This window comes from Arachis ipaensis, chromosome B03 (assembly GCF_000816755.2).
Source record: "Arachis ipaensis cultivar K30076 chromosome B03, Araip1.1, whole genome shotgun sequence".
Taxonomy (NCBI): Eukaryota; Viridiplantae; Streptophyta; class Magnoliopsida; order Fabales; family Fabaceae; genus Arachis; species Arachis ipaensis.
This window is the reverse complement of record NC_029787.2, coordinates 11,636,267-11,648,018: the sequence shown is the minus strand read 5'-3', so window position 1 is coordinate 11,648,018 and position 11,752 is coordinate 11,636,267. Positions and strand designations below refer to the sequence as shown.

Genomic DNA, 11,752 nt, shown 5'->3' with positions numbered 1-11,752 from the left:
TTAAAAGTATTACTACAACACACTGCTATTATCATATATGATCATACAAAAAGTTAATGGCAACTTAATGCATAAGTATTTTTGTGTTAATGTACGCTGTCTAACTTAATAATTATATCAATGTTGTTTTTATGACTTAAATCCGTAACTTTAAAATTATACAGAAACAATTTAATTTTTATTTTAAGATTTTTTTTTTCATACAAAAAATTAATAGTCATAACATAATTTACTGTTCACTGTATACTATACTTTTGTTTTTGATATAGTACATATTTTATTGTCTATTGTATAAGTATTATTCAGTATTATTCACCTATACGATTACTGTCTATTTATGTAGTTTTACAGCATCCACAGTTTTATTTGTTATAGTTACTTACTAGAGATACTGAAGGTATTTAATGACCTAAAGAGTTTGAATCTATGGTTACTTTTAAGTTCTTTTAATTTTTAATTTTAAAATAGATTCTGTTAAGTCTATAAAAGTGATTATATAGGAGATAAAATTTTTTTGACTCATAACGAACGAATTAGAAATAGAATAGAAAAGAAAAAAGTACACAATTATATATCTTAGTTCAACCACTTTATGTACGTAATATAGTCTATATTCAATTTTTATCATAATTATAGTAGAATTTTTACTATCTTTTAAAAGATTTACATTCACCAATTTCCTATGATCATTTCTAATCCTATTCGAGATAAATTAAACTTTCTAATCAAGCTTGGTTTAACTAGATTCACTTCCTAGACTTCCAACACTAAGTACTCACCCAACTTAGCAAGAGATATCTCTCATGTACAAAAAACAAAATAAAAACAAATTACAAAAGAGATTGACATAATCTTTGACTTTTTTTCCAAGCTAACTTTCATTGTTTTTTTTCTCAATAGTTTTCTCTAAATCCTCACATATATATCTTTTGGAAAAGTATTTGGAACCAAGAGGTTACCAGCCAAAAACTAAACAAAACTATATTAATTTATATTAATAATTAATTTTAAATTTTTTAAATTTAAAATTTAAAAAATTTAAAATTCATTAACTAAACCTAATTGAAACCTATAAAAACCTTCCTCCTCTCTCTCACATTAATCTATCCACCTCTAACAATCACACACAGACCTCTCTCTCTCACCGTCAAGCTCTTTCCGCCTCTCCACCGCAACCCACTCCTCCGATGGCTTCCGCTTCTATTTTGTAGCAGTGAACATAACATTCCGAAACACAGCAAGGACAAGCAAGCACCAAGCAGTTGCCCTTAGAAGCGGAGCCGACTTATCAGCCTTCTACATGTGCAGCTTCAAGGGCTACCAAGACACACTCTACGCCCATTCCATGCGTCAATTCTACAGCGACTGCCACATTTATGGCACCGTTGATTTTATTTTCGGTAACGCCGCCGTAGTCTTCCAAAATTGCAACATCTTCCCTCGCCTCCCTATGACCGGCCAATTCAACTCAATTACCGCACAAGGCAGAACCGATCCCAACCAAAATACCGGAATCTCCATACACAACGCAACGATTCGACCCGCTGACGATTTGGCCCCTCGCGTTGGTGTTGTGAAAACGTACCTTGGTAGGCCGTGGAAGCAATACTCGAGGACGGTTTTATCGAAAAATATAAAAAAAAAACATTCATTTAATATGAAAAAAACATCCTAATACTTAACAAGAGAAATATCTAATTATATTTTAGCAAAAATAATTAACTATCTATAAAATTTAAAAAAAAATATATAAAATTTTTAAAGAAATAGACACATTCACATTTGCAATACAAAAAAATTCGAAAAATATATAAAAGAACATCCATTTAGTATGAAAAAGAAACATTCTGATACTTAACAGAAGAAACATCCATATATATTAACTCGTATAAATTTTGGATTCACCAAAGATATTTTGGCTGGTTTTTTGCTAATACCCTTTTGGTTCCCTAGCATTGCTCATATCTTTTTCATTGAATAAAATTAAAGAAAGATAACTGAAGAACCAGAATATTCAATAGAGAAACATGAAGAAGAAAAAATGAAACAACTCGAAAGCTATAAGCATAATTCAATTTTAGAACTCTCAAATGTTGCCTTTCGTCTTGACAGAATGCTTCTTTTAATATAGATATATTGCTTTCAAAACTTCAGACCTTAGTGGTAAAGTTGCTTGGGGGGTTTAGATTTATGGATTCTCTCTCCTTGTCTCAATCTTTAGCTGATTACTCTCTTTTTGTATGGAATAATGTCTCCAAAACTTAATTAAAAATATGAGTCAACACTTTTAATATTAAACCATTTAAGTTCTTCTTCTTCTCCCAAAAAATTTAAGCAGAGAATCAGAGTTGAAAATCAGAGTTAAAGAGCGCAGAGTCACTAAAGAGATGGGCAACAACAAAAGTAGTGTTAATGTTCTGAAAATTTCAATGTGTTTGGCAAATCTATATCCTTAATTTTGTACTTTATCTCCCAAATTTCATTATTAATCCTTGGATATAAATAAGAAAAAGCAACCTCTCTTTTTTTTTCTTCTTATTTGAATGGTGTTTGTTCTCCAAAAGTAGTTTCAACAAATTATTATGTGTGCATAAAAATAATAAATTAGTTTTTTTTTTAAACGTTCTTTAATTGATTTGACTTAGTCTCCAATTTTTTTTTCTTTATTTTTCTCTTTGATGCTTAATAAAAAAGTGAAGCACTTTTTCATTTCAAATTGAATGAGTTCTAAACTAGTTTACTTGACGTTTTGCAATGTTGGGCATAGTTCAACAATAAGTTCTTTTGTCCAAAAACCTTTTTCAATTGTCTATGTTGGGCCAAGTTCAGCCCAATTTATTTAATATATTAAACTTTATTATGGGCCTATACAATAAAACACACTAAATAATTTTAGACTTTTAATCTAATCATATGCAATGTGCCTGTCATCACTAAAAATATAATTATTATTTTTTAGATTCAACAGATACTTTACGTCAATTTTGGTGAGCTTTCACTCACACTTATAGTGTTTAATCCGCTAAAGAGTGTATCCGGCTCTAATTGTTCCTGACAGAATGAGGAGCGATTTATAAAATCTTTATCACGATAAGATTGTAAGTGGACGAAAATTAATGTGAAATAGAAAAGTGCAGTTGATAATTGTTTTGTATCTTTTGGAAAGATGAATAGTTGGTTTCTTTGTCTTCTCCTCATTGACTCCGAGTCAACTATGCAAAACGCTAAGGTGTGTATTATTGTGTGAAGTCTAAATAGGATGCTATTTTGTATGAATTTCTATTGTAGTTGAGGACCTACCTGAGAGCAATGCAGCAAGTTTGTTATCATTCAGTAGATGAGTAGACGTAAGTTGGACTTGGAGGCTCAAGTCACATCAACTTATGCATTATCAAACACAAACACACCTATGGAAATAAGAATATTATATGGTGAAATTACTAAAATACTGGTCCCAATTCAGAAAAGGAAGGAAGTTGCCATAATAATTCATTATGCAAAAGGATACAATGAAGTTGGCTTTTGGCTTCCGATGTCACTTGCATTATTATTTACAACAATTGAAGCTGTGAATTCAATGGTTGTGCTAGAATTTCTTGTATTTTTGTCATCATGTGTCATGTTAATATTATCATCATGTCAGTTTACACATCAAACTTGATTCAAATTTTAAATTCTAAATTCTAAATTTTAATAAAGATATTAATAAATTGGTGCCAAACTTTTTAAGGGAAAATGTTAATGTCCTAATTATTTGGCTGTTTTTTTAGGATAAATTCTTAAATGGTGTTAAATTTGTTATAGATAAGTATTATATTTTAGTGTTATAGAGACTACTATACACAAAATCAATCTAATCATGTAAAAACTGATCCTATTAAAATAACAGATTCAGTTACTTCCTTGTCAAGATAGCTAACATAAGTGATTAAGTAAAAGGCAAGTGGTTGAAACGTTGAAGTTGAGGAATCGCCCGGACGGCACAAAAATGAAGAAGATGATGACTAAGTATAAGGTGTTAGAGATGCTGCCATAAAACATCATCTCATCTCCTTCTGATTATTTATGCTTGCAACAAACAACACATAATCAGAAAGTATATATTACTATTAGTTACTACTATAATTTTTGGAAAAGTAAAAGTATAAGTAACCAACAACATTTTTGAACAATATATGAACAATGTGAATTAATAAATTTAAAAGAGTAAATTAATCTTAAAAATATCGCTGTAGATAAGTGGCTCTATTAGGGCTTTTCAAACTATGCTCTGCTAGGGTTAGTAGAGTAATCCTTATTTTCACACAAGTCAACCCTCGAGTGAAGTTTTCATACTTTGACCAGTGACTAGTGATTGCAAATAGTTATCTATTAATGGCGGACCTTGGAGGTTCATCTAGGAAAGGAAGATCACGGGGATTGGAGGAAGAGGAGGTTGTGGTGGGTTTTGAAGACAAAGACATTGCGGAAGGGCTACAGAAATGCTCACAAAGTCTTGTTGGGAGAATATTAGCAGACCGAGCATTTAGTGTTGGAACAATGGAATCAGCACTGTTTTCTATATGGGGACAGCCAGCAGGTTTCAAAGTGCAAAGTCATGGAGGTAATCTCTTTCAATTCTTTTTTGCAAATGAAATGGATGTGCTAAGAATTGAAAAAGGAGCACCTTGGTTATTTAAGAACTATATCTTGAACCTAAGGAGATGGAGGCAAGGAGTAGCAATCGAGGAAAAAGAATTTGCATATGTTTCAATATGGATCCAACTTTGGGGTTTGCCAGAATACTGCAAAATCAAAGAATTAGGACGAAAGGTGGGTGGTGCCTTGGGAGAGGTTTTGGATGTGGACATTTTTATTATAAAGGGGAAGGAGGAGTATAGAATAGTTAAAGTCCAGATCAATTTAGATGTAACAAGGCCGCTAAGAAGAATTCTGAAGATAGCAGGTCCGGATGAGAGAGTTATTGAATTAAAATTACGATATGAACGAATCAGTAATTTTTGCAATTATTGCGGACAGGTGGGACATGAGGTACGCGGATGTCATGAGCAATTGAAGGACGCTGTGAACGGAGAAGTGGAGGAAGAGTTGTGGGGGGGGATGGCTGCGAGCTGAACAGAGCGGAAGGAGGATAGGTATCGAGAAGCAAAACACCAACTGCTATAACAGTAAGGAGGAGACAGAAGGAGTATCCCGAAATCAGAATCCTACACCAGTTAACCTGCTTAAAGGCCTATCAAATTTATCTATGAGGGAAGAGACTAATAAGGAGTGTAAGGAGAATGAGGAGATCCAAAGCCAGCTGAAGATACAAGGGGGAAGGGTAAAAATGCAGCTGCTGAAGGAAATTGTTGTAAATGAGAATGTCTCAGATAACTTCCTGCTGGAAAATGCAACAGAGATGCAGGAGAATCAGATATTACAGCAGCAAAATCAATTTTGTTTTACTAGCAGAAGAAATAAGGAGAATGTTGAAATTGGAGGGAGGCAGAAATTGAAACAAATGGCGAGGAAAAATCAAAAACAAAGTTCCTTTGCCGGATCTAAAAGAAGCACGGAGGATATGGAGGGGAGGAAAATAGTAGCTGGAAATAAAAAGCTCTGTCAATCAGAAGAACAACCTATGGAGATGGGAAAAAGTGCCACCCGACAAGAGGCACCCACCACTCCATGAAGATGATCATGTGGAATTGTCGGGGTTTGGAGAAACCCCTGACAATTCACAGCATGAAAGGGTTTTGTAAAACCCATTCCCCCGAGGTGTTATTTTTGAGTGAAACTAAAAATAATACCTTGAATGTGGAAAGGACTATTCGAGGAGCTGGATTCACTAATCTATTCTGTGTTGAACCAAGAGGACAGGCCGGAGGTTTGGTGGTAGCTTGCAAGGATGAGGTCGATGTGCAGATTTGCCAACATGATGACTTCTACATTCACTACAAATGGGAAGACCCTAAATTGCAGAAGGTGTGGGATGTAATTGGAGTGTATTTGAGCACAGATGACAGGCTAAGAAGTGAGCAGTTTATCAAACTACTAGAGGTGTTGGAATTGTGTGGTGAACTCAAATTAGTAATAGGAGATTTTAACGCAATAGTGGCACAACATGAGAAAGAAGGTGGAAGAGTTAAGCCAGCAACTTCAGTTCAGAACTTCATAGACTTTATTAATGGAGGAAACCTATGTGATCTTGGATATGAGGGGCCAAAGTACACCTGGTCTAATAGACAATTCGGTAGTGCACTGGTCAAGGAGAGACTGGATCGGGGATTGGTCTCTAATGAGTGGAGAAATTCCTATCCGACGGCCTTAATATCGCATCTAAGTGAAGTCGGATCAGACCATTGTCCTTTGCTCCTAAATTCTGTGGCAACGCTAATTAAAACCAAGAGGAGATTCATGTTTCAAGAGCGATGGTGCGAGAAGGAAGAAGTGGTCAACTTAGTAAAGGCAATATGGGCGGTGGAAGGTGAAGGGTCCCCAATGTATAAATTGTTCCAGAAATTAAAACAATGCAGGCATGCTATTGTCAATTGGCAGAAGACGACGACCTCAAACTCACAAACCCATATTGCTCTATTATTGGGTAAGCTGGAAGCGGAGAAAAGCAAGGGTATAGGAGCGAATGGACTGGTTATACGTCAATTGGAAGAGGAACTGGAGGAGGCCTACATGATGGAGGAAAGGTACTGGAAGGAAAAACCCAGGGTTCAGTGGCTTAAGTGGGGTGACAACAACACAAAGTTCTTTCATTCCAAGTTCCAAACACGGAATAGAAAGAATCGTATATCTAGATTGACAAATGATGAAGGGGAGAGTAGAGCAGATCCAGAAGGAATAGCAGGCATTGTCCAAAATTATTTTGAGGATTTATTCAAATCCTCTGATCCGAAGGACCCTGCGGATGAAATAGAGGATGTACCAGTAAAAATTGAAGCCAGTATCAATAGAAGACTCACTAGACCAGTTACAGAAAAGGAGGTAAGAGATTCTGTTTTTTCAATAAATCCCTTTTCTACTCCTGGAGATAACGGTTTTACTGCCAAATTTTATCAATTTTTTTAGGATGTTATAAGGACTGATGTGATACGGCAGTGGTTAGCTTCTTTTCGGGGGGTCATTTATTGAGAGCTTTTAATCACACCAATATTTGTTTGATTCCAAAGGTCTCTAATGCTGATACTATGAAGCAAATTCGGCCTATTAGTTTGAGCAGTATTTTCTATAAAATTATTTCTAAGATCCTAGTGCATAGGTTACAGAATGTCATGGATAAAATCATTAGCAACAATCAGAGTGCTTTTATTAAAGGCCGACTTATTAGTGATAATGTTCTAATTGCTCATGAATTCATGCACTTCCTAAAAACTAAGCGGTTTAGAGAAAAGGAGATGGCTCTCAAATTAGATATGAGTAAGGCATATGACAGAGTGGAATGGAGTTTTGTCTGGGCTATGATGGAGAAGATGGGTTTTTACAAAAAGTGGGTGGACTGGTTAAAAGAGTGCGTGATGACAGTCTCTTATTCTGTTATTGTGGAAGGACAACCATATGGTTTTTTCAAACCAAGTAGAGGATTGCGGCAAGGCGATCCTCTCTCCCCCTATCTATTTCTTTTTTGCGCAGAGGGGCTCTCCCATCTGCTCCACAGAGGAGAACAGAGGCAAGAAATTGTGGGCTTGAGACTTAATCGCAGATGTCCGACTATTAGTCACCTATTTTTTGCGGATGACTCAATCCTATTTAGCAGAGCTACAGCTGAGGATTGCCAACACTTATTGAGTGTGCTACATACCTATTCCCAGATTAGTGGTCAAGTCATTAATTTAGATAAATCATCAGTGTTTTTCAGCCATAACACACCAGAGGTCATAAGAAATCAGCTGGCGGATGTATTACAGGTGCCTCATGTAGGGAATCAGGACAAATATTTAGGACTTCCCTCCGTGGTTAACAGATCGAAGAAGGCTACCTTTAATTATCTTAAGGATAGAGTGTCCAAGAAGCTTCAGCAGTGAAAACGATCTTTGCTATCAGCCAGTGGCAGAGAAGTGCTAATTAAAGTAGTAGCAATTGCTATCCCTATTTATACTTTGAGTTGTTTTAAGCTCCCAGAGATCTTAATGGAAGAACTTCATAAGATGATAATGCAGTTTTGGTAGGGACAGAGAGGAACGGAAAAGAAGATGCATTGGATTAAATGGACTGTAATCTGTAGACAAAAGTCCCAAGAAGGCTTAAACTTTAAGGACCTCAGGGCTTTTAATATGGCTATGCTCGGAAAACAGGGTTGGCGGCTGCTGACTAGACCTGACTCGCTAATTTCCAGAGTATACAGAAGTAAATATTTCAAGTATTCAAATTTTCTAAGAGCCGAATTAGGTAACAACCCCTCTTGGGGGTGGAGAAGCATGCTGGAAGGGAGAAAAGTCATAGAAAAAGGGCTTATCTGGAAGATAGGAAGGGGCAACTCGGTGAAGGTAATGACAGATTCTTGGATTAAACAGTTTCCGACATTGGCTACAATAATTCAAACAACCGACTATCCACCAGTAGAATGGGTTGAACAACTAATGACAGAGCACAAGGAATGGAACCACCAATCAATAATAACACAATTCAGTCCAGAAATTGCCCAAGCCATCTTACAAACAGAAATTATAGAGGGAGAAGACAAGCCTACCTGGTCATTGGAGAGGAGAGGCCTATATACTGTTGCTTCGGGGTATAAGGTACTTCCGGCTCAATGCAAGTCAAAGAAGCTCTGGTCCTCCTTGTGGGGTCTGAAATGTCCACCAAAAATCAGAGTTTTTTTATGGAGGTTATTTCACAATGGTTTGCCGGTTGCAAGAAGAATCTCTGAAAGGTTACCTGAGATCTCCCCAATTTGTCTGAGATGTGGCCAAGAGGAGGAATCACTACGACATTGCTTGCTAACCTGCCCACAAGCGATGGCAACCTGGCAAAATTCAAGTGTGACACCCACCAACATGAGTGATGATGATGAAATATGGAAATGGTGGCTTCAATTCAAAGAAGACTTGGAACAAAGCAGAAATAGAAAGAAGCAGATTCGATTTGTAGCTCACATTTTGTAGCAATTGTGGATAGCAAGAAATAAACTAATTTTTGAGGGTGAGAGAATTTGTCACCGGCAAATTTGGAAGCAGCTACCAAATTGGAGAATGACTTTCAAGCACTGGAAAGAGAAGGAAGTTGAGGTGTTTAGAAGAAAGATATTTTTTTTCTATTACCACGTACAGGGGAAGCCCACGTTATCCTTCATAAAGCTCTTCTCTTTTTCTTTTTCTTAAGCATTTTCTTTCTTGTCTAAGTAATAACATATTGGTTTTTTATGGGAAAGCCCATCATGAATTTTGTAAGGAGTTCACCGTGGACCCATCCTTAAGTTTCATTAAATGAAATGTTATCTTTGGAAAAAAAATTAATCTTAAATTTAATTAATAGTATTAAATTAGAGTGTAGTATATTTTTATTTAATTGGTAGTTGTTCATGTTGTTTAAAATGGTCATTGTTTACCTAATACTTCCCGTAATTTTTTAGATCATGGATTTGAATTTTGTTCTTTACATTCGGTTGATTTCTTTAAATTGCGTCCTATAAGTATATATAAAGTTGAATAATTATAAATTAAATGCGAGGCTCCACTTCTATATCTTTGGAATAATCTTAAATTTAATTAATAGTATTAAATTAGAGTGTAGTATATTTTTATTTAATTGGTAGTTGTTCATGTTGTTTAAAGTTTAAAATGTTTATTTAGCATTCCCCTTTATTTATTTATTGTGAGGTAATGGTTTATTGATGGTCTCCGTCCCATCATTCCTTAAACCATTGAAGCACAATAAAAACAATCAATGACAAGGTATACCATTTTGGTCTTTTTGTTACAAAGTACACAGCTAAGTCCAAGTCTTCGTTTACCTGCTCAATAACACTACATGTGGATTCGTAGCTGTGATTAATTATTTATTAAATATATCTAAATTCAAGATGTTTTTTAATCTTTTTACGTAAGTATAACTGGTACTTTTGATAAAAAAAAAAATCATATATATTACATTTACAGCTCTTGAGCCAATAAAATAACAAAAAGAGGTAAAATATTTTTTTTTATCTCAAATATTTGAAAAAAAATATTAATGTGTTTCTATTATTTTGGGTAAAAAACTCAAATGAGCTAAGGGGAGCTCAAATTTACCCATTTCTGCCAAATCAAAATTTGATACAACAATCCACCAGATGACATATTTATATAATTCGAATCAAATGGATTCGAAATAATTTTGAACATAATTCGAACTCAATCAATTCGAATTAAACCCTAGTAACCTAAGCATGTAATTCGAAGCAACTCGAACCGAATTATGCATGCAAGATCACACGTAGTTCGAGTCAATAAGAATCGAATTAGCCAAGACTAAATCGAAGGATATTAATTCGAATTAGTATGAAAGGTTGACGAGTAGCATATTCGAGACATATAGATTCGAATTACTACTTGTGGTAATTTGACTCTGATGAGTTTGGAAAACTCCTAACTAATATTTATAATGACTAAACATTATTAAAAATAATTAACTGCAAAAATTAAATAATTTGATTTGATTAAATAATTTTTGTTGCAGGTTTTAATATTGGGCCGGAAAATAAAGATGTTGCTAGCCCAAATTAAAAATCAGCCTTGCTACAAATTTCCTATCAGAAGGCTGAATTGTTGTTTTAATGGGCCAAACTCAATTATTTTATAACCAAGCCCATATTTAATTTTGATGAATGCTTCCTATGCTTGATCCGCTACACTACTCATCGGGAAAGCAAATGTTAATCATTTGGGCCAGTTTTAATTTCAATGTTACAAGCCCAAATTCTATTAAGTGATGAATGGTTCCTACCTTGGTCCGAAACCAAAGAAAAATGAAAGCAAAGTGCTTCCAACGGAACCAAACTTTAACCATGTGATGGATTTCAAAATCTATTACATTGTTAATTAATGCATGGAGAACATGAGAGAGAAAGTGCAGCTGAATTGATTGATGGCCATTATGACCAACACGCCACTCTAAGCTAGGGAAGCAAAAGTAAGCCATTGTCATTTAATTAGCTTACCCACTTTGAATTGCTTTTCTTCAGATTCTCTTTTCTCTCTCATCTCTTTCAAATATATATGTGATTTAATTTATTTTCAATATATATATTTATATTTTAACATGTATTTTATATTAGTAACTGATTTTAGTGTATACATAACATCATTAATTTATTTATAATCTATAAAAGTTTATATGAATTCTCTATCCAATAAGTTTTAGCTATCTACTTTTTTTCTAATGATGCTACATGGAGGGGCGAAGCTTAGTATATGTGAAGGGGGCAATGGCCCCTCCCAAATAAATAAATTTTATTTATAAAATCCTCTAAATTTATAATTTGGCCTCTCCCTAATTTTATTTTTTATTCTCTATTTAATTGTATTTTGCATGTTAGCCCCCTCCTAAAAGAGGTTCGAGCTTCGCCCCTGGCTACATGCCTACATAGGCACTCTTAAACACATGGCAATATAGGAGACTAAAACTAAAAAACACTCTTACTTATTATTATTATTTAAATATAAATGACTAATTGAATGCAATAAATATATATATATATATTAAAAGTGTCATAATAATCATAACTATAAAAAATTTCAATTATAAAATATAAATATCTAAGTTTTATATTTTTTGTCTA

General features: G+C 34.4%; 1 protein-coding gene across 1 annotated transcript in view; it reads right to left on the bottom strand.

Moving 5' to 3' along the window:
• The window catches only part of LOC107629518 (putative disease resistance RPP13-like protein 3), a 24,995-nt gene that overhangs the window by 9,595 nt on the left and 3,648 nt on the right, over positions 1-11,752 (bottom strand). The window lies entirely within an intron of this gene.